Source organism: Canis lupus, chromosome 11 (genome assembly GCF_011100685.1).
Source record: "Canis lupus familiaris isolate Mischka breed German Shepherd chromosome 11, alternate assembly UU_Cfam_GSD_1.0, whole genome shotgun sequence".
NCBI lineage: Eukaryota > Metazoa > Chordata > Mammalia > Carnivora > Canidae > Canis > Canis lupus.
In genome coordinates this window covers 44,477,512-44,504,576 of record NC_049232.1, presented here as the reverse complement: position 1 = coordinate 44,504,576, position 27,065 = coordinate 44,477,512, and the positions used below count along the sequence as shown (strand labels likewise).

At 36.9% G+C, this 27,065-nt stretch overlaps 2 long non-coding RNA genes across 11 annotated transcripts in view; one reads left to right on the top strand and one right to left on the bottom strand.

The window, feature by feature from the left end:
* Positions 1 to 24,403, top strand: part of LOC111098070 — a 293,135-nt gene extending 268,732 nt beyond the window's left edge. For 4 of the 9 annotated variants that reach the window (XR_005366852.1, XR_005366846.1, XR_005366850.1 and 1 more), the window contains 3 exons: positions 20,422 to 20,504; positions 21,809 to 21,864; positions 24,135 to 24,403. This is a non-coding gene — a long non-coding RNA (uncharacterized LOC111098070). Of the gene's footprint in view, positions 1 to 2,358; positions 2,407 to 10,767; positions 10,976 to 20,421; positions 20,505 to 20,951; positions 21,123 to 21,808; positions 21,865 to 24,134 lie in introns of those variants that run through there. The other 5 variants (XR_005366849.1, XR_005366851.1, XR_005366854.1 and 2 more) reach the window with 3 other exon arrangements.
* LOC119873928 lies at positions 18,407 to 21,022 on the bottom strand. 2 transcript variants are annotated; one of them, XR_005366858.1, is made up of 3 exons: positions 20,726 to 21,022; positions 19,140 to 19,266; positions 18,407 to 18,622 (listed from the first exon to the last, which is right to left on the bottom strand). It is a non-coding gene; the product is annotated as an uncharacterized LOC119873928 (long non-coding RNA). The 2 variants fall into 2 exon arrangements; XR_005366857.1 differs by lacking the exon at positions 20,726 to 21,022 and adding an exon at positions 19,657 to 20,179.
* Positions 24,404 to 27,065: the final 2,662 nt, after the last annotated feature.

The window sequence follows — 27,065 nt, the reverse complement described above, 5'->3', positions numbered from 1 at the left end:
TGAATTCTGGCCTCTGGAGACTATCCTTACTTTCTAGTGAGTTCAGTTATGCATTTAGAAGGATATTTGTTGTATTTTATCTAGCATTTCTAGGTGCTTTGCATTGGGAAGATTTTAAGAATTTAGTTCCAAAACACTGCCAGAACCAAACCGGGTAGAGCTAGCATTTCTCTTCTTAATATTTCAGTTGATACAATTTTCACAGATCAGAGGAGCCACAGCAAAAATTTTGGGCGTCAGCGAGACTTGTTTTTTCACAATTACCTAGTTAACCAAAATTAACCAAGCATGGTGAAATAAAGTCTAAAGGCAAAAAGTTGAGAATTTAAATTTTTTAGCCTTAACGTAATTATTTCCTTAGAAAGAATAGGGGAGGGGGAGCACCTGGGTGACCCAGTCAGTTAAGCATCTGCCTTCAGTCTAAGTCTTTATTCCAGGGTCCTGGGATGGAGCCCTGTGGCCTCTCTGCTCAGCAGGAAGCCTGTCCCCCACCCCCCTCTCTCTCCCACTCCCACTCCCCTGCTTGTGCTCTCTAGCTCTCTTACTCTCAAATAAATAAAAATCTTTAAGAAAAAAAAAAAATGGGGAAGGATTTCTGCTTGTCTGCACACCTTATCACATTCTATTTTAATATTAATTTGTAGATTAATGTTTATTAATACTGGAAATATTGATGGGTAGTTTTTCATATGTAGAGAGGAAGGGAAGAGGAAGACAGGAAAACATGGCAGGGTATCAATGCATTAGAAGTTAGGGTTCTCACTCAGTGCCTCCTTTCAGTCATCGCTCACTAGCTGGAGTAGGAGTGCTGAGAATATAGCAGATTCAGCATGTTTTCCCTTAAGTCAGAATACTAAACATTTTGGTAGTGACATAATATAAATAAACAACAAATGAAATGTTTTAAAATGAACATGAAGATTGATAGCTAATGTAAATATGGGTTTTCATGTGGTTTAGTAAATAAACTAATAGTACATCCACAGCTACCTTACTTTTCACACTGATACCAAGCACAGTGCAAGTACAAGAAAGTCCAAGTAGACTGGACTATTCTTTGGAATTTCCCCTTCATCACAGCGAATACCTACAATTACATTATACAATTCACTGAGTCTCTCCTTTGGTTCACCATTATAGGTCATACGGCTAGAAGTCAGGACTCCCTCTTTTCTTAGTTGACATACAACAAGGTAGAGATTCATTTAGGCAAATAGTAAATTTGGCTGACTCAAATTATATGAATCCCTATCATAGGGATACTCAAGGTTTTCTTTTTCTGCATCTAGATAAGATCAGTAAGATCAGCTTTGCCAATCTGGAATTGGCCTGGTATTGCACAGTTGGAGGAGGGACATTTACATTTGCAATATTTGCACAATTGTCTTTTGATAGCCCTATCTGGACAAAAAGATAAGGTGATGTTTCTTATTCACACTTTGGTCACTACAGGAAAATCATTTTATGTGTCCCAGAATTTTTCCTCCCATTATTACCCCCAAAGCATCTTCCCCTTTCTTGCATCTGTCTCTTTTCTTTCTCTTCCTTCCTTCTTCTTCTTCTTCTTCGTTGTTGTTGTTGTTGTTGTTGTTGTTGTTTCCTGCTCAAGTCAGCCTGGACTGAATGCTTGTTCAGATGTTGTTAAACTCAAGCTTGCACACTGAAGACCAAAAGACTCCACCACCTCCACCTGAATGCTGATTATATGCTATCAGGATGGGGTACTGCAGCCGAAGCATGAAGCAATTGCAGCCCAGAACCTCAGCAGCATGGCTGGTGCCGTGATGCTATTATAGCTCTTGCCCTCTTACTGCTGATTCTCCATAGCCTGGTCATGCTCACAAGCAAATCTTTGTTGCCCCTTCTGCCTTGTTCTGGGACTCAGGTGCCTCTTCTGAAATACAGGGATCCTTATATCGCTCTGATCTGACATGTTTAAAGGGCAGTCCTTTGCCAGTGCCTTATAGAGAGACACTGCGCAGCTGCTGCCACTGCTTTTAATTTAGTATTTGTACAATGTAATGCTGTTACTTTTTTTCCTGCAGTAATTATCAGGGCACAATAAGATTGCTGTTCAATATCCAGCAGAGAAGCAAGAGAGGATCTTTCTTTCAATGTTATCATAGCTACTGTTGTCTCTTACCTTCATTAGAGTGGGATTCTATAAATGCATCTTTTCTTCTACTTTCATGTGTATGGTCATTATTCCCAGAGCACTCCCATGGTGCTAGTGAGCATTGGTCAAAAGCAAAGTCTCATTTCTGCCACATTTTGAAATAAAAATGTATGTCCTCACTGTTCTCCTGATGAGTACCTTCATGAAGATACCTTTCCTTAGACATTATCTTTTTTCTTCAGAGATACTCTCACTACAAAAGAGAAGATGGACCTTTCCCCTTCCTTAAGGTAATCAGTACAACATAATGAACTTGTACCAATACCTTAATAAAAGTTAAAATAATGGTTTCCTTATATTTTTACTCAGAATATTAATAATTGCATTATAGTTTCATAAGAGACCACTTACAATTCTCAAAACAAAAACAAAAACAAAAACAAAAAAAACAGAGGAAATCTGCCCAAAGTGACTTGTAGACAGAACCACTTGGCATAGATGTGGCTGACTACGTTTGAATAGCACATTCTCTGGGAAAGAAAAGAGAAAGACAGCAAAAACAGGAGGGGAAAAAAGAGACTTGAGCCTTACTAAATTTCTGTGGGAGGAAGCTGTTACAGCAGCTCTCCTGCTGTTTATCCATTCATTTTACCAGAGAGAAAGAACAGAGCAGGTGATTTGGTCTAATCTCACCAACTGGACCTCTGGGTAAATAAATGGATACCATTTGCTATGAAGACGGCTTCTTATCTGCAGAATGCCCTTAGCGGGATGCTCATGGTTAAGGAATTACTTATAGTAAACAAGCTTCTAATCTATGAGTCATGGTTCCCTTGAGAATATCACTTACACTGTATAATTCTCGGGTATAAAATAGAAATTTTTCATAACTTAAATGTTCCCTGCTGTAGGAGAAATCTCACAAAACCTTAGTAGAACTCAGCTATTGTTCTGTGCCAGAAAGCATGTGCCAATATAGAAAGGAAGGGCCTGGGGAGCCATCCTCAAAATCCCCAGAACTCTCTCTGCTTTGTCTGTTCCTTTTGTTTGCCCATATCCTTGAATTCATTACTGAGGTTTATATTTGGTAAGATCTCTGGTTAACATGAACCTGGTTGGACAATGTGGATATTCCTTGTGTATGCAAGCTAGGCTATATCAAAATGTTAGAGTGACACTGTTTCCTTTTATATATTTGTATGCCCTGCTGTAATCTTTTATTATTCCTAACTTATACCATGCTACATGATCTGGAATTCAGGATAATTTGGCCATACATAAAAGAAATCAAACTTTGGAATTCTTATTTAAATTGACATTCACCTATGTGATGTTATTATTTTTTAATGACTAAAAGAAAATATAGCATTAACCTTGGTTTAAAAAAAGACAGTAGAATGTATAAATATCTTGGGCAAAAATATTTTGAGTTAATTTGAAATGCTGTTCCAGTAGAACACAGAATATGCTAATACATGATGTAGAGTAGCTCAAAAACTTATTTTGGCACTTAGTTTTGATTAAGCTTCATGTGATGATTCTGAGAAAACATTTAATTAAAGGTGAGAAAGCTAGAGGAATGGAAACAGCCTTCCATTAGTCAGACCCTTCACTGTGTGACTTCAAAAAGTGTTCGTTCCGATTTCCATTCCGGGCATGGGTTCAAGATCTATGTAAATTTGGTTAAAAAGAAGAAATGAGCAGTACTTAAAAACAAGACTTTGGAGTTGAGCATCCTTGGATTCAAATCCCAACTCTGGAGCTTATTAATTGGGCCCCTTTTGGAAAACAATTATTAAACTCTCTTTATGGAATTTTCTACTTTGTAAAGTTGGAGAGGATAAAACCACCTTCTTAAAAAGAGGATTGAGTGAGATAATACAGGAAAATAATTTCCATTGGGCCTCTAAATTAATTTTAAAATTAAGGGCAAGAGAACATGTTTGATCTTAACTCACTGAAAACCTTTATAGTAACTGGATGGACACTTCTAACAACAAAAACAATGACAAAAGCCTATTGCTGGGTTGAATATAACCATTCATCTTCCCCCATCATCACCTCTTGGTCTCAGCATAGGATGTTTTCTCATTGCAGCACTCTTTCTAAGGTTAGATAAAACTTGCAATTGGGATGATATAATTTTCTAAAAGATTTTATTTTTATTTATTTGAGAGAGAAATAGAGCACAAGCAGGGGGAGGGGCAGTTGGAGAGGGAGAAAAAGACTCCTCACTAAGCAAGGAGCCTGATGTGGGGTTTGATTGTAGGGCTCTGGGATTTCAACCTGAGCTGAAGGCAGATGAGACACCTAACCAAATGAGACTCCCAGGTACCCCCCGATGATGTCATTGACCTACCTGTGCAGTGAGAGTGCTGGCAGTATCATTGGTTAACACTGTGTAGGTCAGGCATAACTCTAGGTTATGATATGAAAGGAGCTCCTTAGAGTTAGCCACTGCATAATCTGTAGAACATTTATGGTAGCCTTGTTGCTAGTTCCCAAACCTAGTTTCCAAGGGAAGCCAAGACACCGAGTCACTTCTAAAGACATTTTCATAACAAACAGGACTTCAGCACTACAGTGCCCCCCTATGAAGATGTCTTCTAGCACTTTTCCCCTCTATTCCTATCACTAGACAGACAATAGATCTAGTCCTTTCTAGCCAGCAAGGTTATACACCAGAAGCTTGAAAGTGGTATAATTCACTTATTTTCTCCCCTAGACACACTCATTAGATCTGGGGATCTATTTTTATTGGCTCCAATAATTGAGGATGCAAAGTTTTGTCAAACTAGAACTAAAACAGTTTTGTTTTCAATGTCTATTAATTAGGTTGTTACTTTTGCCTTCTTATAGTTCTTAGGGTTAGTGAACAAACTTGGTATTTATTCTTGTTTACTTATATTTCGAGGTAAAATTATCACAAATGAAACTTTTAGAAACCTTATAGTTCCTGACATGTAGAATGTGCTATCATTCTATTATTAGTATTAGGATGATCAATGGTATAAAACAGAAATTAGACACACTAGGACAATGCTAAATGATTTGAGTAAGAAAGGATCTTGAGAGATTTCTGAGGAAATTAGGTGTTCTTCTGGGAGTTTGCTGGGGGTCACTGGGGGTATGGGGTGGAGGGAGTTTAAGTACCTTGAGCCAGGTTTGAATATTAGTATTCAGTAGGCATCCTCATCCTGAGTCTTGAAGGAAACCTGATAGCAAGCACATATCGGAAATATTTAAAAGAAAACTTAGCAGAATTCTAAAGTCTCTGAATACAAAGCTGGATGAATAAAAATACTTGGACTCCACTCGTCCATATTAATTCTTCTAATAACTTGTGAATTATAAGTGTAATGGGACAAGAAATGTTTTCTGATGCTATAAATTAATTATAAAAATATATGATTGATATGAATAGAAACTGTCCTAATTAGGTGATTATGAGAATTGCATGAAGGATAATGCATGACAAGTGTACCATTCTAAAGTTATATGTCTGTTGAGGGATTTAGGTAATTCACACTTGTTATTTATAAGATATTAAAGAGCCCCAAGGTAGGAATACAGCTGTACATTCATGAATTTCCCCTGAATTATCTTCTATAGTATATTTCATGGAATTTCTAGCTGATTAATATGTATTATGTTGAAGTTAGTAGTGATTTGAATACTACATGATGAATTTTTCCAGATGCTATGACCTACAAATAGGGATAACTCTTTCAAATCCTATTTAAAGGCTAACATGCAAAGAATACAAGCACTTTTTAGTAAACATCCCAAACCATTTTCCACTATGTAATGTTTGCCTGAATGCATAATTACATTAGCTTGTTATCCATCATAAGTGCTTTTTTTCAAAATGAAGTATAGATTAGATAGTAGATAAATGAATATATGATTTATTCTTACATAGCACATTGATTTCAATGAAATCATAATGTTATAAATATAACATTAAAGCACAATGAATAAAATAATGTTACATTTCAGAAAATCTGGGGAATCTCAGTTGAAAACCATGTTATATTTTATAGAGTTTTAGGTTGTAGAGAATCTTAAATTACTAAAATCTTTATTATGGTGCTTAGTGTGAAATGCTCATGAAAGTCTAATGTTTCTAAAGTATAATCAGATTATTTTTTAGCTCAGAAAAGAGAAGAGAAGAAAAAAAAAAAGAAAAGAGAAGAGTGAGGAATGTCAGCTCACACTAGGGGCTCCACATATTATTACTTTTGTTCACCAAAGAAGCGAGTTGGAGCAAGATTTCAGGATTAGCCCAAAGATGATGTGTGAATAGTATACAGGACTAGAGATCAGAGCATCTGTACACTAACCCTCCTTGTGCTGCTGCTGAAGAGGGAGAGTTCTCTTCTGTGAAAGAAGGGATCATGGCAAAACTTAGTAGCCTGATTCATCAGTCTAACCCTAGATGGTCTGATGAGTGCAAGACAATGGAGGGAAGATTCCTCAAGGGTTGACATTAGGACAGACTGATCAGATTCTCCCACATATTATCTTTTCATCATGAAAGGACAAAGGCAAGGTTTTCTTCTTGGTAATACAAGCCATCAGACTCACCAAGTTATATATTATTAATCATTGATGGATCTGGGCAAGTAAGAACTTTGTAGGCAAAGACCAACTATAAAATAGGGCATTACAGCAACAATATATGAACTAAAGACACATGGTAGGAGTGGCTACTGTGGAATATTTGTCAGTGTAAAAGATATCTTAGGATGCTGTGACCTCTGACAGTCCCCCCCAGTTTTGTTATTCTAAGGATTTTATCTTTCTCCCCATTTTAATACTCTCCTAGGTTTGCTTTTCTTTCCAGTTTATTTTCTTCTGCTTTCTTCATTTTCTTAGATGCATTTTGATCTCTATCTCTACTTTCTTGGGGAAATCAATAGCTTGTTAAAAAAAGGTAGTGACACCTGAATGGGCAGGGCTAATGGTTCTATTCTGAAAATCATTGTGCTGACTGGGTTTATAAACCATATCTAGTCTCTTCTTTTCAGAAAGGGCCAAGGATCTAAATGAATGATGTGAAAGGAAATTATTATGGCTGGTGGGGAGAAACAGGAGAGAAAAGAGAAAATACAGTCATCTTTTTCAACAGTGGAAGATATTTTTTTTTCTTGGAGCTTAAGAAAAACTGGTCATTACTATTGTTTTTGGTTTTAAGATTAAAAAAAATAAGACATCTTAAAATATTAGTATTCAATGAAAGATCATAGTCCTTTAAAATAAGGAACATTGCATGGGAAGATGTTACTGAAAATGTCACCTTTGGAACCAACTATGTTTCTAAGGAGATGTTGTTTTTGGAAACAGAGATATAAAATTAGATGACTTGAAAATAGTAGTATTAGGTTTTGGATTTATTACTAATAAAAATAGCAGGTTAAGGCTAAAGAAAATAATCAGATTAGCAGAAGCATCTTACTTCTCAGACATGACTGTTAGAATTATCATTTCAACCATTTTCCCTGGAAAAATAGCAAACCAGATAGACAGTTTGTTGACTACCATTACTTCATGGTAAATTTTTATTCTTTATTTAACAAAGACTGAATGTTTTTCCATATGTTAAATGCAAATCTATAGAATGTTGCTAATTGCTGCATAGTCTTACCAGTGTTGCACCAACCTTTATTGTACCTATTTCTTCATGATCGCACAAGGGAGACAGAAGTAGGGAAAAAATGAGAGAAGGAGGTTAAATGAAATAGAAGATGACACGGAGCACCTGTGTGGCTCAGTTGGTTAATCAACACACTACTGATTTCAGCTCAGGTCATGATCTTAGGGATGTAAGATCAAGCCCCAAGTTGGGCTCCATGCTGGGCATGGAGCCTGCTTGGGATTCTCTCTCTCCCTCTGCCCCTCCCGCTCTGCTTGCATGTTCTCTCTCTCTTTCTTAAAAAAAAAAAGAGAAAAGAAAATGAAGATGAGGAGGAGATAGGAATAAAGGTAAGTGGATGGTAGAGAGGAGAAGCAGAGAGAATAACAAGGAAGCAAATCCTGTGAACTTGAGGTTTGAGTCTTGGCTTATTAGCTCTCCTGATGCAAGCCATATTCTTTTTGTTACCTGATTTCAGAGTGATTGTTGTCTACTTGAACTGTTTGGTGTACAGATTAAGAGACTGGTAAAATTCTCCAGTTTTGGAACCAAAGAGGAAGCTATTTATTTACTTAGTAACTTTCTGTCTTGTGGTTTGTCACCAAGCTCTTTGATCTTTGGTTTCCTCTCTGTAGAATGGAGATCTATCTTATGGGGTGCTTGCAAGTCTTTTTTTTTTTTTTTTTTTTTTTTTTTTTTTTTTTTTTTTTTTTGCTTGCAAGTCTTAAATTAGATAGTATATCTAGAGTCTTACCCAGAACTGACAGGTCCCAGGTAAGCACTTAGCAAATACTAGATTAAACCATATGAAATTGCTCTTTTTATAGATTAAAAGATCAAATATTGGCAATTTTGTGTGGTTCAATCTAAAATTAATTTTCTCCTTTTCCTTTAAGCATCTGGGAAGGCATAGGCCAACATCCCAGACACTTAACAGCTCAGACTATGCTCCTGCTCTGTTGCTCATGAGCAAGATCCAGCTTTTCACTGCCTGTTCATGGTGTGAATCATTCATTGCCTGCTGTTCACTCTGGGGCTTACACTTCACCTAGTTATATATTTCTTCCTATGGCCAAATAATTGGGCCTCTCACTGAACTTGGGGACCTGGGTGACATATATAGGACCCATTATGCCACTAATGGAGCTATGGTGATTTTTTTCCACTTGATGGCTGTCTGTATTTCATTTCACTTGAACTTAAACTATCATGGGTTAGGAGCACTATGCTTTCAGGGAACAAAAAGTCTACCCTCCAATGGTAACAACCAGAAACTGACCATTGTTTAAATGGAGCCTGTGCTTATGTCATAACAAACATCTACAACTCAGCATGCTCTTTCTATGTTTTTGCATAGGCTTGCCCATCTGCTGCCAACACCTTTTTTTTTTCCCTTATTAATTTGACATACTCCTCCTCTTCTTGCTACAAGAGATGGCTCATATGTTATGTAGTCCATAAAGCTTTCTCTGAATTCCCTAGGCAGACACACCTGCACTGCCCTCATGTACCCTTGTACCCCTTTTATATAGCAGTCTTTGCAATCTCCCCACTATATTTGAGTCTGTCTCCCTATTTAATCATGAGCTCCTTTGAGCAGAAGCAGTATCTTTACATTGAGGTATTCCTGAAGTTTGGCACAATAACTGGAATACCATAGGCATCCCTAAAATATACTTCCTGACTTTCTTTTCATGGATGAACCAACTACTTCTAAGAACAGATTGATTATTTACTTTGTTTGGTATTAGTTGTCTTTTTCTCCCTCCCCTTTTTATTCTTCCCTCCATTCCCATTATTCCTTTCTTTTCAATTCAGGGTTAAAAATTTGCAGTTTACCTCCTTGTTTAGAGCTTATGGGAATCTTGAAGGTGCTGATTTGTACAGGTACACAGAATGAAAAAATAATCACACACAAAAATAAATAGACTCTCTGGCATCTTTAAACTGACTGCTATATTATCTCCTTTAATAAGATGCCTTAGAGTCTGCACATTTTCCTGATAAGAATAACTGCTGTCATATTTTTTGTTTCAATTTGAACATTTTAAAGGCATTTGCTATTAGCACTAATTAGATGTATAAGAGCCTTCCTGAGCGAAGCAGATAGTCACAGCTAATTCATAAAGAATTAATGATAGTAGCTAAATTGCCACATAGATTTGCACTTTGGGTAGGGTTAAATTACCAAATAATGTGAATACTGCTTAAAATAAATTTAATATTTAATGTAAGTCATAGTTTTATTAAATTCATAATAACTTGAAATTTTCTCAATATTGTTCCAAATGAGCATCTGTATAAAATCTCTTTAAAGTAAATAAGCTAATAATATGATAATGCTAGCAGAGTGAATAATAATATTAGTCATTTATAGAACACATTATTATTTTTACTCTTATTATTATTATTACGTTTTTTTATTTTCTGTTATTTGTCACACATGCAGTTCAAACCAACTCCCTCCAGTTTGGATAGGAGATATTTGGAATAATTTAACTTTTTTTGAGTCATTAGAGTATTGAAAGAGCAGAAGCAGTCATTTGTTAAATGATTTCTTAGTAAATTTAAAGTGTTTGGCTTATGTATGTATGTGTGTGCTCCCAAGTTATGCGTCTTTTTCCTCAAATTAGTTTATACACTGAGAATCTGTTTAATTATTACTTATCTCTTATTGAATAGAAATTAAGTTTCAGTCTCATTTACTTAAAGGAAAATCTGAGAGATCATATTAAAGCAGGGGTGACATCCAAAGTTAAGTTGTCAACTGAAGCAGAATTCAAAGAGAAAAGGACTTTTCTTCTGAACTATCAAATTGGGGAATGGAATAGAATGGAATGGAATTCCCATTTTGTCTGCCTTGTGCAAGCCAGTTTTGTTCCACTGCTTTATGTATGTTACTGTGCTTATCTCAGAATTGGGTACCTATTTGGGGAAAAGGTTGGATTTCTAAGAGTATTCATATTTCCTTCTTTCATTTTTACAATTGTAGTAATAGTAGCTCTACATTCTACAGGTTGAAATTCTTAAAATGGCTTTGGGATCAGATCATGCCCCAAGACAGAAGGACACAGGAAAACTGCTGCAAGGCAGTCCTTCTGGCCTGAGGATCACGTTATCTTCTGTATTCATTTTGCCAAGACACCAGGAAGTTTTGGAACATAATGGATTACACTTAATAATTGTTTATTGAGTGAGGGAGTAAATGAATAAAACGACTTACAGAAATTTGCTTGCTATCATTGGATTGTACAGTCTGGATTCCTTTTTCTGTTTTTTGTTTGTTTGTTTGTTATATTAAGTTCTTGATACCTTGTCCTCCATTACCTCTTCTTATAAATTTAACCTTTTCCTGACAATAAGCAAACTACTTTCTAGTCTTGCTTCCTACACACTTGATTTTGCATAAGAAAATGGATTCCTCAGCCCATCTAGCTGCCATCTTGGCCTCCTGACTTCTATACCACTGGTTTCCCTTCTTTGAGATCAGAAATACTTAAAGTCCAGCTGTGTCAATCCAAAATGTTATTCCCTCCCTATCCTCTCCCCATATTCCAAAAGACTAATGTGATGATGTTGTCAAGCATGACCCAATAATTTGAGGTTTGGGTTTTGTTTTGTTTTTCAGTTTTCAGCATTCCCAGAATATATTCCATTAGGAAGAATGATTTCAGTCTTCTTTAGCTTGAGTATATGATAGTAGTAGGGGGTAGGGGAAAAGATGAAGGCAAGTATTTATGTCTGTGTCTAAGAAAAATGCTCAGAAAAGACTCTTGCCTTTGCTGCTAATCTGCAATCCCAAACCACACTTCCTTATGACCTCACCACCTATAGCTATAGCTTTCAGCATGATACCTTTCTTTTTTCTCTTTCCTCCAAAAACTCAGTAAATATTAGCTCTTACTACAATGATAGACACTCCTTTAATAGAAATTATAAATTTCTAATAAAAAGTAAGCTCTTTTATTTGTTTTTACATTTTAATAACTATTTCCAAATCAATCTCAGCTTTGAAGAAACTACATAAACTAGGGATAATTTTCATGGGGAGTGGAAACTGCCTTGATTAACCATCCACAAAATAGATAAGCATGGGTTTAAATGGAAAAGAATTGGAATGCATTATTCATTTTGTGCTGTACATCATCTTAAAACATTCACTGTTATTTAAGGTGTTCATTTTTACTACTACTTTATATTAGCTATGATAGAGGTGGGAGAAGAATGGGGGGAGACTGGCTTATTAGAGAATCTAAGACTAGAATTGACAGAAAAAGTAGTTTGATGGATTTCTTTTATGGCTCTCACTCAACCTCTCTTGATAATCACTTGATCACCAACTCTATAGAATGAATACTTTGTCACCCATGTGCATGATCTCCTGAAATTTCAAGAAATTCTAGCAAACCCTAAACCACATTTCCATATAGAAATAATCATCTGGAAGAGAGTGGTGATTCCTCCAGGCTACCACAGTTTGCACCACTCCCTATTACACTCCCAGTATTGGAATGAAGTGACAATTGTTATATTAGAGCAAAGTGATATATTTCATATACTAATGTTTCTATCAAAAGTAAATAGATATCTGTTCAGCATTACTGTCACTACTTTCTATGGTTTTCTTTGTATCTGTGCTGCATTGATTGCTTGCAGTGACTTCTGTGATCTTGCTCCCCTTGGACCTTCTAATATATAAGATTCTCATTTTTCTGCATTAAAAAATCATTATAATGGAGAGCCATATAATATATTTTAGACCAAATTCTGACTAATATGTATGTATATTTGGAGCAGTTTTGGAGAACTGGAATATCAGATAGAAGAGTTTGAAACTGGTTCAAAAGATGTTAAGATAGTAATGATACGATTGCATTGCTGTTGGAAAAATGGTACTCTGGTAGTCAGTAGCATGCAGTTGCAAAACAATTACTTATCTATAGTGCAATGAAGTGTTTGTGAAAGGAAAGACTGTCAAGAGCAACCTTTTTTTTTGCAATAAGATATCAGAGTGGAATTGATGAAGTGGAATACCTTTTACTAATTGTAGTGTAAAGCTTATTGTGTATGGGCCTCAGATAATGACACAGACAGAGAACTGAAGAGCTAACTTTTGACTACTCTAAAATGCATCTTTTTATAAATCTAACTTGGAAGGTTGAGGTTTTTGAGAATCAAATTCTAAATTTGATCTTATAAGTGGCTGAGTTACAATGTAAGTTGAATTCACAGCCTTATCTTTTCTCCTATTAAAAAATCAGGACATTTATCAGACAATAGAATTCTGAGAATTGGATAACATGTCCAATAAGTTTATATGACTACATAACATTTCTGCCCAGCAGCTTTATATGAATATTTTTTATACTTGGTTTATTTGGGTTGTATGATATATTACATTCAAGTTCCTCCAACACTCTGGATCCTCTAGTGTGTATAAATGACTGAGGCTTTGTTAATTAACGGATGTTTGTATGAATGTAGTGAATTTATGGCTTTAACTGAGGCCAGGTTTAAGTAGGTCTCAGAAAAGAACAAGATTTTGCAGTCAGTTCTGGTCTCTGTTAAAGTCTCCCATTTGGACAATATCACATAATAGATCCAATAGTGTTTGGAGTTCCATATACCTGGTACTGGTTTATGGATGCAGTATGGAGCATTTGGTAACTACTAATAAAATTACAGAACAGTGCAGCCCCCTAGAGTTCTGCTTCCTTATATAGAAAAATATTTTCCTATTGATAATTAGTTCCTGGCCTACTGCCAGGGTTACTAGTCCTAAACCCTCATATGGACTAAATTCCTTACAGCAGGATACATGCACCTTGAGCTGCTCATGATTTAGTGGATAGCTCTGGATCATAAAACAGGGCATGCACAGCAGCATTCAGTCATCATCTGGAAGTGACATAAATGAAAATTGACTCAAGTTGGACATGAAAACATAAGTATCAAAAAAAAAAAAAAAGAAAACATAAGTATCATGAATGGCTTAGGCTTCCATGACACATATTCATATCTGCTATATTAACATCTCTCCTTTACCTGTACTGTATGGCCTCATGAGGAGTTCTCTATCACTAGTTGAATGTGAAAGGGAAAAAATTATCTGATTTACAGGTGATTGTAAGTGACATATTGATATAACCCTGAAGTGGATGACTGCATTATTGACATTTCACTTAGGTGTGGCCCTGAAGAATTGGGGGGGGGGAGGAATTCCATCAAATGGACAGAGTTTTGTACCATACATCATTGATCATATTACATCAAAGAAGACATAGCTAGAAATATAGATCTGGGTCAACTTGTGGGCACTGGTAAACACTTGGAAGAAACACCATTGGAAAAACTGATGACTTACATAAATGGACCTCTGAAAATAGCATTGAGTAAATATCTATGCATTCTATAGAAATATTTACCATAAATATTCACTGATATTTGCCAAAAATTGATAAGCTCTATGTATGTTCAATGGGTTTATGAACAACGTAACCATAGTGATTAGGGGTGGAGGTTTATGCATGAGATCAACATAGGTAACATAGGTTACCCCCAATAAGGTTTTTCTGGCTACCACAACAGCTGCATTCATTCCCAGCCTGCCAATAGCAGGAACCAATGTACCCTTGGTACAACATTATTCCTCAGGGCAGGATAGAACCAGTCATTTGGGGACAAGATAATTATTTGGATTTCTTCAATTCTAGAAATAGCAACAAATGTGTCTTCACTGGAATAGATTCCTATTCTGGGTATATAGTTGCCTTTTCTATCCCAGACATTTCTGCTAGCACTTCCTGAATACTTTGTTTACAATCAGGATATCCCATATGAACACTGTTTTTAACTAGTATACTCATTTAACCACAAAACAAGGAAAGCAATGTGCTTATACCACTGGAATTCACTCGTTGACTCTATCAGACCTAAACAAGTAAACTAGTGGAAATAGGTAAAATGTGTACTGAAAGCTCAGTTATGCCAATTCTTGAGAAATAGATTGAGTGGCTAAAGTGTTATGCTACAAGTGATATACAGTCTTTGATTCTCTGAACAATAAATGGTCCGTTCCTCCAATTATGATAAAAACACAATCTGGGAACAAAGGACGGAAGTAAGGATTGCTTTTCTTTTTTATTGCCCCTAATAATTCAAACAAAATTTTTGTTTTGCGTACCCACAACTTTGAGTTTGCTTGCTTGGAAGGTTTAGTAACAGTAGTACTCCTATCAGGAGACACAACAACTATTCCTGTATAAGAAGCTGAGTTTACCACCTGATCATTGGATTCCTTCTAACACTGAACACACGGGCAAAATAGTGGATTACTTTACTGACTTGAATGATTGATCCACTGAGGGCACGGAAGAGGTGGTCTGGAAGTCAGGAGATTCTTCAGGATACTTTGTGTGAAAAGTTAAACTACAACCAATTATAGGTAAGGCCAATAATACCTCAGATGTTTCACGAATGATTTTGTGTCACCCCAAAAAGTAAAGAATCCCAGTCAACTGAGGTGCAAGCTTAAGACAAAGAAATCACAGAATGGGCAGCAGAGACAGGAATTACAACCATGTGGCTACTTGCAGAAATGGAGATTGTAGAATCTATTAATATTTTTCTTGTTTTGTAATTATATTGTTTATATATTAACCATTTTCCTCCCCCTACTATTATAAGCTGTGTTAATATTAACAGCAATTCATGCTATACATTTAATCTTTAAGTTATGTGATAACAAAGTGAGATTATGACTGTATTGGAAAAAGAATATTACCCAAAGATGAATACAGCGACATAATGGAATTTATATCTCAGTTTTGGGGAAGAGGTGGGCTGGTATTTGGTTGATCAAGGAAGACTTGCATCACGCTAGATAGAAGAAGGATGTTGATTTTGTTATTTGTAAGTCTATGTTTAAAATGGTAAATGTGGATGCTCAGTTGGCAAAGTGTAATGTGGAAGAGATGCAGCCCACTACATAGAATCCAGATATAATCCCTATTATAATCTCTATATCATCACAGATTCTGATCTGATTCATAGAGGCACCAGTGAGATTGAGAAGATAGAGGGAAGATGCAGAGGGAATAGGAGATAGATGCTTGGATCGGACTATAGGTTTGAGGTTCAGAGCAGCTATATTATACTCAGAATACATAGAATGCCTTCTGTTTTCCTTACTGAAGCCTGACTGGTTCAGGGGGAAAACAAAAATTCCTGTTCTCTGGGTTAAGAGTAAAATGATTATTCCTCATCAACTTTCTTCCAGTGTAAACCCTAGAGGGATTTAAATTTGTGACCCTGGAATACATGATAGTTTATGATGGGTGATAAAAATGGCTCTAAACTAGTTCTTTGCCCTCAAGCACCTTTGAAAACAGAATATATATATTAAGAGAAAATAAAAGTCTAAAGTGCCATGACCTAAGAATGAAATGAAGGTGCAGAAGAAATCTTTCCGAAATTTCAGAGGTAGCACCAAGTTTCTCTCTTGCTACAGAGTCTGTGCATGTGCACTCTCTACTGTCTGAAGACTTCCTTCAAAGGCCAGTCCTTTTGCATTTTTTAGGTCTCAGCTTAAATATCAGTTCTTCTAGGATTGGCCTTACTTATTCTCTTTCAGGGCACCCATTTTTTTTTTTTTTTTTTTTGCCTTCACAGCACTAATTACTCTTTGAAATGATTTATCACCCTATCTATGTGCTTAGCACACATCTCCTCTGTCAGAATGTAAATTCCAAGAGGATTCAGGCCATGTCTGTTTTTTGTAAACTGCTTCCTATCCAGTGCCTGGAAAATAGTGAGTGTTGAATAAATATTTGTTGAATGAAAAAAAATGAATGGATGGATGGTTACTGAAAGCAGAGACAGTAGGTGATGGGTGAAAATCATCTTCTTGAAAAGAAAGACAGTGGTATTTGACTCAGTTATATCAGTCAATAATGTGAAATAGTGATAAGGGTTTTGTTCTTTTGCTCCTTGTGTGGTAAGAAGGCAGAATGGTGACATTCCAATATTTACTAAAAAACAGTCTTTCCAGTGAATGAGAAATGAGGAAGTGAAATATCCTTGTCTTTCCCACACACTCTTAAATTTCTATAAAGTCTCAATTCCAATTAATCGGATGCATAGTCCTTCATTTTTATGTGGTATCTACAAAATGTGGAAGTACTTTATATGGTATTTATTTTAAAAGTTCTTGGGTGCAATTAAAATAAACATATTTGATGAAGATTTACATGGAATTATTTATCAGCAATTACTGTGTTGCGGCAGATTTCCAAAAGAGAAATTTTTGCTTAATGAACCAAAAAAAGCAAGGTGAAACTGACAATGTTTTGATAATTTTGAGATGTATTGTAAACACTGTGAAAAGACCTGCCTTCTTGTTTGAAGCAGCACTGATCAATGCATTGACCTCTGTCTGGAACTGCATTAACCTCTTTCTACAGTGAAGAAATTTGAGAGCTCTGCTATTTTTCTTCTTTAGAAACTTTCCCTAAGATACAAAGCATTTTTTGGCAGGTTGTGTTATTTTCATTCTCAGGGAAGACAGAGCCATGTCTGTATGTGCATGTGATATATAAAATTTCAACTTGTGTATTCCACAATATAATGTAAAAGAACTGTTTGAAGCATTTAGACTCAAAACAAATTTGCATAGTTCTCACAAGCAAGGCTTGTGCATGAATTATGTGCATCACTGCATTACTTGTGGTAAACTGCATGCATTTAATATTTAGAGAGAAATTTTACTTACTTTGTTCCCTAATGGACTCTCCCAAGAAAATGAATTTTTATTTTGATTAGATCAAGCTGAAGAATATGAATATTTAAGTGAGGCAGCCCTCTCTAATTACTGTATTGTAGTGGCCCTTTTTATTTAAATCTAGATATTTCTTTTAAAAGTATTGTGATAGTATGTCTATTACCTTAAAAAATGAAATGGTAATACAAATCCGTTAAATGAGCTATTACAGTTTTGGTTAACTTAGTTTTAAGTCTCAAAAGAGTTTGTTTGTTTGTTTGTTTGTTTTAATGATTTTTATTTGCTAGCATACCCTGAGCCATAGGTTATCATTGCTGATGCTATTCTTGCCATATAAGAAGTTTTGATTTTCATGATTTGAATAGACAGCAACACCGGCAAGATTATATCAGGAAGAAAATGGAGGTCATTTGAGATACCACCAACCACTTCTCCTTAACTCTACTAAAAGGCCATTTCCGGGGTATCAATTAATTACTGACAACATTTTTTTTATGTAAAAAGTGACTGTAGAGTATTCAAATCACATAAATAAGCATTCACTTCTCTCATATATCATGTGCTGGGGCAGCAAGGGGTGGGTGAAAACTAATCTAGGCTGAATTTGGCTGCAGGGTCCTCCCTCTGGCCCTGGAGCTGGCTACGCATGCTCGACTGGCTCTGCTCCTTGCATGGTTAGCCCATGCCCAAGCTGAAGTGGGAGCAGTCATCCAGAAGAAGCTGCTTTCATGGCGATAATAGGAGGCTGAGAGCAAACTGGGAACTGATGAGGCCTCTGAATGCCTAGCTGAGGAACCAGCACACTGTCACTGATGCCCACCTTCCTTTGGCCCCAACAAGTCTGCCTCTGAACTCAAAGGTCAAGGAAGTACAGTTTTTATTTTTGTGGGAGGAATTGCAAAGTTGCCCAGAAAAGAGGATGTGAGCTGGCAGTAATAGTTCAGTTTATCACTGCCAGCATCCACCAGCTTCATGATCTTCAGGCTGAGATAGGTAGAGTGTCCAAGGTGATTTTCTCTGTAAATATCGTAGCAATCCAAGGTTCTTTGGAGATGGTGGCAGGAATAGCAGCAGTGACGATATAAGACTCATTCTAAAAAATAATAATATAATAATAAAGGGAAGGAAAGAAGGAAGGAACTCAAAAGTTAAAATTCATGATTCAACTAAAAATTTAAAAGTCAGTTAATAAAATGTCTGGCATAGTATTAACTCTTGTGTCTCAATGGGTGTTTTTGTGTTCAACGGAGACAGAAGGTCCCCAAAGAAATAATGCGTATTTTCATTTCCTTGGTCAGCCTGAATTGTCCATTTACCAGCAAAGTCCTCTTACAGAAATATTTACTATTGGGCATTAAATACTGTTTTATTACATAGAAACCTCTAAACCACAAATATGCTTTAGTTATTTTATTTACAGATATTTTAAAGTTACTTTTACCTGTTTTTTGTCTTTTATTTACTGCTTCATAGCTATTTAAGTAAATAAAAAATGCTTTTGAAGATATTCCTACTGGTACATTAAATATAATGAAGGTTTTTTTTTTTAGGTTATTACTAATGATACAGAACTTTTTAATTGTGTTATTTAAGGAAATGCACCTACTCACTTTCTCAAATGGCTTGTTAATGGTGCTCATTTGCCTGACACTGTGGGTTAACTCTAGAAGCTCTCCTCAGTGCCGTCCTGGAATCTCCAGTCCTCTGGCATATTCTTCCACTCTTTTCCCTTTTCCCCTGTGGTTGTCAAATGAACACCACACTACTATTTGGTCATCAGAGAATCATGACAAAAATGGCAAGACATTGGCTAAACCACTAAAGCACTAAAGCAGTAACTAAAATATTTATGCCTGAAGTATGAAACTGACTCTAAAAGCGCCAATTCTATTCATTTTTAAAATTTTCTTCAGTGAGCAGATTGCACACGTTATCTTTCAAAGTACAATATGAGAAACCAGCGAAGAAGATTGACTTATTTATAATTTTCTACTATTAAATGCAGAGGTTTTCAGCTCCAAGGGATCTAGGGTTATGCTGGTAAAACCACTAGGCATCTTAGGTGTATCGTATTCTTAGGGCTGCTGTTACAAGTCCCTATGTGAGAGACTAAACATGTATTCTTACCCAATGAACAAACTCTTCTACATTTTTTCAGGTTGAAAGTCTAGAGCAAAACATTCCTTTGTAAGATCCGAGTTCTATCTTGCTATTAATTTGTTCAGCCAATCATTGCTGATACTTAGCTGGTCTGTATCAGTATTACCACGCCTCCTATTGAAGTATTAAAAGGACTGTGTAACAGTTGGCAAGTAGGAGCTGTCCTGAGCTCCTGAGCATCCTGATTCAATCTTCATAGTCCTTCCAGTAAGCTAAATGGCCAACATCTCTCTGGCTCTCCAGGGGCCTACAGGATCCTTCCCTGCACTAACTATGTCAGACATCTCAGCTGACTCACCAACTCTCACACCATGCTGGTTATAAATATTTTTAATACTGTTCTTGTGGCCATGGGGAGAAAGGAAATAAGAAGGGAGGGACTCAAGCGCAGGGAGTGGTGAGGTGGCAGTGAGAAGAATCACAGAGGATATGAGTACAACCCCTGATGTCAGACTGACGTGAGTTCCTGTCCAGGTGCTGTCACTTAACAGTTACCTGTCCTTGGTAAGAATGGAACCACACACCAAGCCCTAACTTCTTCATCTTTAAAATGAGCATGACAATATCCATATTTTTGTATAAGATAATGTGTGAAACATACGATAAAACTTAAAAGTGTTTGACCCTATTGTAAGGAATTAAGAAAATGATGCCATCTGTAATCATCACTGTGTTCAATATGAAGGGGCAAATAGAATCTGCATCCCCATATTCCTGATCTCTTTCCTTCAGTTGCTGACCCAAAAACAGCTGCTGTAACCAGCCCTGACAGCAGGAGGGGCTTCTACCTGGCCCTAAGGAATGTGGCATCTGAGGTGGGTGGTACACAAAGAAAATCATATTTATTTCTTCTAACTTGCTACAAGGTATCAGCACTCTGGCTGTCTGTGGATAAACTTAATATCTTGATTAGCTCTCCTGAGAATGCCTCTAGAAACTCGTACATGAAGTGGGAGGTGGAAGAGTGGCTAATACTTAGAGTGGCTTCAAAATAGTCTGCAGAGGTCTGGTTGCTTGGAATTAAGGTGTTTGTTACCTTGACAACCACAGGCAGCACAAGGCTGGATTTTGACTCTAAATTCCTTTGTAATTCCATATGGGGATGAATGATTTGTATATCTAATCAATGAATGGCAAAGACATGTTATTTAATAAGATAAATGAAGCTCGCATAAAGCATTCTGTAAACTAGGCCCAGTGGCCTGCCTTCCTTAGAAATGTAGTTAACATTCTAGAATGTTGGTCCCAAGAGAACCAAAACCTTCTTTAATACTACTAGCTAAATTCCAGATTGGGGGCATAACTGTATTTTCAGTTGCCTCTGCTATGTAGTCTCAGAATCTGGACTAGTCCTGAACACCATGAGGAAGACTTTTTTTTTTTTCTTTTTTCTTTTCTTCTCCGTAATTGTTGATGATCTGGATAACACTTGGGTGACTCTTATACCTAGTACCTCTCCTTAAGAAATCAGTCCTGACCCTATGCTTTTATAGTAGGCTAGAAACAGTAAAAACAAGTTTTTTGTTATCTTTGCACTGCTTGGGGAAATTCTGGACTATCATTTTCCCTTCCCTAATGTTCCTCATTTTCTACTCTCTTCCTGGCATGATCTTGATCTTATCTTCCCAACTCAGGCTCATGCTTATTCCTTTCAGTCTGATTGTAATGAACACAAATCTCAGTCTGTAAGCATGGAAATATACTCTCTTCATTTGTCTGTAATTGAACTCATTTTCCTGGAGATTGTATTATTTATTGCTGTGTAACAAAATACTCAAAGCAGCCAAACAACTGATGCTGATTATTTCACACAGTTTCTGAAGGTCAAGAGCCTAGGAGTGCCTGAGCTAGTGGTTCTGCCTCAGAGTGTCATGAGCTTCTTGAACTTAATGTCTTTAAGACTTGACCAGGACTGCAAGATCCACTCCCAGGGTTATTCATGAGGCTGTTGGCAGGCATCAGTTCCTTGTCACATAGGTCTGTGCAGAACACTGTTCTCTCATCATGGAAGCTGGGTTCCTCTAGAGTGAGCAGTAAGAGAGATAGCAAAAAAATCTCTTTTGTAACCTGATTTCAGCAATGATGTACCATCACTTATATTGTATTCTCTTGGTCACAGAGACCAACTCTGATACAATGTGGAAGAGGACTACGCAAAAGTATAAATACCAAGAGGTGAGTCATGGGGAGGAGGCCACACATATTTTTATGTGGAAAGTTAATTTCAGTCAAAGAAAGATTCCACCCTCCTCCCCGCCCCCTCCATCCTCATTCCTGGAGTTGTGTGTGAATCCTTAAATAGTAACAGATCTAGGGTTATTGAGATTGTCGTTATTGTTTAAGAGGATGGGCCTAAGCAGGAATATCTGGTCCTTGTTCCTATTATATATCTGCCCTACAAATTGATGACAAACTATACTAGATATTTATAACACATCTCCCACTTAACATCCAGCCACAATGTGATCTGTTTATGTCTCTGAAGATTTGTTGATCTAACTTTCAATATATTAGGACATTCCATTCCTAAGCACCCCCTATTCCAGATGGAGGGTGGAGAGGCTCTAGACTTGCTCTGTCCAGTATGGTAGCTTCTAGCAACCTACTGCTATTGAGCACTAAAACATAGAAATGTGATATATGTGTAAAATACACATCTATTTCGAAGACTTTGGAAAAAAAGAATATAAAATATCCTAAGAGTTCTATGTTGATTACATGTTGAAATAATATTTTAGATATACTAGGTTAAAAATATAGTATTAAAATATCATGTTTTTACTTAAAGTTACTGGAAAAGTTAATATTATATATGTGGCTTGTATTTGTGACTCATATTCTATTGGATAGTGCTATTTTTTTAAGACTCTATTCATCCATTCATGAGAGAAAGAGTGAGAGAAGCAGAAACGTAGGCAGAGGGAGAAGCAGGCTCCCTGTGGAGAGCCTGATGTGTGTCTATCCCAGGACCCCAGGACCACACCCTGAGCTAAAGGCAGACGCTCAACCACTGAGCCACCCAGGCATCCCAGGATAGTGCTATTCTAGATACTTGGATGGAAGATGACCATAAAAAAGAAATGCCTTCCTGTCCTGTATAACAGCCTGAGCTGTTCCTCCACAGGAGGTATTTGAGGAAGGGATAAGGATAAGAATATAAAGATCAGATTCAAGTAAGAAGAATCAGAAATAAACATCACAGAGTCTGAAGATAATGGTGTACATAGCAGATACTGTTAATATTGTGTCCGTGTGCCCTCTGCACTCATGATCCCACATTTACTGCTTCTTCCTGAAAATATTCAGACACTTCCTGAAGAGTATTGTAATAGTAGAGTTGTCCTTAGCAGGACTATGGAAAGTGAAGGGTCCTGGACATTAGCATCCTTGAGAGCAGCCTTCAACTAAGATGAATGAAAATTGATGGATAAATGTTCCAGTTTATTTGCCCCTAGTGGGGAATTACACAGAAATGGGTCTACATCTTCTCCCAGAGGTGTCCCAGTTATGAAGTCCCAGTTGCTTATAGCAATTTTCAGCTGGCTAACATAGCTTGTGCAAGCTTTCTTCTCTTCCTACTTTCCAACTCACAATTCCTGGGATTACTTTCTAGACAAAACTCTTTTATAAATCTGTCAATCTAATACCTAAGACAGCATATGTATGTTATGCATGGGAATATACAAGCACAAAGACTGAGAGATAGCCCTCTGTATTTCCAGTTAGTGTAAGTGTTCCTGGCTAAACTTGGCACAATAATTCTGTGACTGTTTTCTTAGTATACTTACTTTCTTGTCCTCTGGTTTTACATTGATGTCTCACCATTCCGTCCTACCTGCTTCCTTCAAAACTTTATCCTCTGGATGGCTCTGTTCACAAAGACTTGCAGTTGCCAAGTTGGGCCAGGTTCTAGAAATATGGGTCATATGTGACAGCCTAAAAGTTTTTCTTTTAACATCTGTTGAAAGGAAAATCAGTTTTCTTCCTCTGAAGATAGCATGAGAATGACACTTAACCTTCCAGCATCCTCATATTGTGACAAGTTGATAAGCGCTCTATTTTCACCCTCCTATTTTCTCCATCATAAATAGGTCTCAATTTGTAACCCATGTGTGCAGTTTCATCTAGAAGCAGGGAGAAAGGAACACTGCCCTATTTTAGCTCAGCAGGGCAAGAGCATTGGAGAAGATGAAAGGTCAGAGTTACCTACCACAAATGCATCAGAATGATGGCACTGACAATATCAGAATGTGTTTTTCTGGGGGAACATTGCCCTTGTGACATACTAGTTATGTTATCTCAGTGTCTGGGTTGCCTTAAAACAAGCACATTGATAATTACAATAGAGAATGATAACAGTAGAGAATTTACCACTTCTCATAGGTAAAGTACTTTCTGGACTGTGAAACACTTTTCCAAATATCTTCTCTTGATTCTCTCAATAGCGTTGTGAGGGAAGCAGCAAAGTTATCATGGATGCATTGGTGACTTCTTAAGCACCTCAATGATACCCATTCAGATTTTGGCAATAGCTGTTTTGTAACACCCAGTTTTACGACTGAAAAGACACAGCCAGGTCCAGTGGGATGAATAAAACTGCTACAAGGGATCATCTGATGCTTCAGCACTCAGTATTTACAATATTAATTTCCAACAGGGACTTGACCAATTTAGGTCACCCTAACCATTTTCTTATCTTCTTCCCAATAATAAATTATACAGATATATAGATTATACCTCTTGTTTAATTTCTCAATCAATACATTAATCCTTCCCACTAGCCTAGAGCCTGATTTTGAAAGCACTCTGGGTAATAGACTTCTTGGTTTGGTCCCAAAACTGCCTCTGGGTATTGCCAGTAATTGGCATACTTTGTGGGTGTGGCATACATTAGCAGTGTAAGCCAAAAACTGATACACAAATCTCTTGTTACCATGTTGTGTTTCAACTACTACTTTGGAAACACTACAGAGAAATCAGAGGTTTTGGGAAAACAGCACTGTCAGAGGCTAAGTTGTATTATAAGAAATGCTAAATATGGAGAAAGACAATTATCATATGGTTTCACTCATATGTGGAATATAAGAAATAGTGAAAGGGACCATAAGGGAAGCGGGGGAAAACTGAATGGGGAAAAATTGGAGAGGAAGACAAACCATGAGAGACTCGACTCTGGGAAACAACAGAGGGTTGCTGAAGGGGAGGTAGGTGGGAGGTTGGAGTAACGGTGACAGGCACTGAGGAGGGCATGGGATATGATGAGTACTAGGTGTTATACTCTATGTTGGAAAGTTGAATTTAAATTTAAAAAGAAATGGTAAATGGTCAAAAAATAGAATAAATGCAAAAATGAAAAAATATTTTGATATATTGGGTAAGATGGGAATTAGTGTACTACAAAATGCCATGTTACCAATCAGAATGAGTTCATGACAGTTACCAGAAAATCAAAATATCGGTCAACATTCCTGGTGGAAGTATTTGGCTTACATTTATAGAGAGGACACAGTGTCATACTCCAATGTAAATTGCATAAAGACAGGACTTTGTGGATCTTGTTTCCCACTTTATCACCAGCTCCCATTATAGAGTTTGGCACATAGAGAGCATGCACACATTTTTTTTTTCCATAAATGAGTACCTAAATGAACTTGGCATCTAGTGCACAGTAGTCATTTTTCCATTCTAAAGCTCTGATATCCTATGGTTCCCTAGGAAGAAAAATATAGGCATGTTTTAAGGAAGAAAGTTGAACAGCCCCTTTAAATTTTCTCAAGCTTCCATTAATGAGGCAAAGGAAAATTCAGTTACATTTTGTATTCCTCAGTCAGGAATGGTCTGGCCACAGGGCTGAATGATATTTTTAAAATGCAGGGAAAATAATCCACCAGTTTAATCTGCACAATGTTTAACACAAATATCCTCTCCATTAACAATATGGTGCAAGAGAGAGTCTGGGGGTCATTAGAGGACCTGAAAACGCCCTGCAATGTGTTTGTGCAAGATTAGCCCTTCATCGAAAAGATGTATTCATTCTCGAGATGGCCTTATGTCAGGGTTGCTGGCCTTAATGTGTGGAACTTTTCCAGTTCATCAAGGCAAGCATGCCCAGAGCTATTTTCTAGGTTTGAAATAAAAGAGCAAGCTGTGGTAAGCCCGAAACCTTTGTTACTATTTCTATTCCTCTCTTCTCTCTCTGTTTCCTGCTCTCTTTTTCACCCACCTGTTTTTTTCCTTGCTTAGTAAACAGAGCTGCCCATATGGCAAGTTGTGATAATCTTTCTCTCCCCACTGCTCACCCTTGAATTTGGCTTTGGATTTAATACCAGAGAGTTTCAAATATTGAAACAGAGGCAGCCATTCTTCTCTGCTCACTACAGGCTCAACTCAGAGCCATTTCCTCAAAGATCTGAATGAATCCAAAATCTGTCTAGTACACCTCTAGTGTGGTTTTTGTACTGTTCCTCTTCTGTCCTGTCTCTGGCTAATCTTGAATGGATTTCCTATCAGTATATATCTTTGATTTGGTGTTTAAAAATCTTGTTTAAATTGAAATTTTTCACAGGTGTTTTGATTTTAATTTGACACTATACATCTTATAATGACATTCAGGATGTCTAGTCAGTATGGGATATGTTGTGCTGCAGAATGTAGCCACAACAGCATCTTAAAATACAAAGATTTAGCTCATGCTGTATGCTTATCACCAGTTGGCAGAGAGCTTTGCCCACTGGAGTTACTCAGAGCTCCAGGCTGACAAATGGGCCACCATTGCTACTCTAGCCAGCATCTCAAATATTGTTGGTCTCTGTGCCAGAAAATGCTACAACTAGAGCAGTGCTTTTCAAACTTGAATTTGCATAAGTTCACCTGGGGATCTTGTGAAACTACCAATTCTGATTCAGTACATCTGGGCAGGGTCTGAGACTGTGCGTCTAAGAAGAGTTCAGGTGATGCTGATGGTAGTTTGGTAGTCACCATTTTTCTTTTCTTTTCTTTTCTTTTCTTTTCTTTTCTTTTCTTTTCTTTTCTTTTCTTTTCTTTTCTTTTTTTCAGTAGTAGACCTCTAACTAAACTGGTAATTAAATATTCTGGCCCAGAAGTACAATTTCATTAGGCACATGGCTTCTCCTGGCCACAAGGGAGCTGAGAAGTACAATCCAATCAGATACCCAGAAGAGAGAACTGAAATATTTGGTGAACATCCAGAAACATAATATGGTTATTTATATAGCACAGAAGCAAAGTAAATACTTTTTTGTGGTTTTTAAGCTCAACTGGTCAATGTGTTAAAATGTTAATCAAAAAAATTGGGCAGGGATTCTCAGTGCTTGGCTATATATCAGAATCAGTTATGGGATTTTTTTTTTAAACAT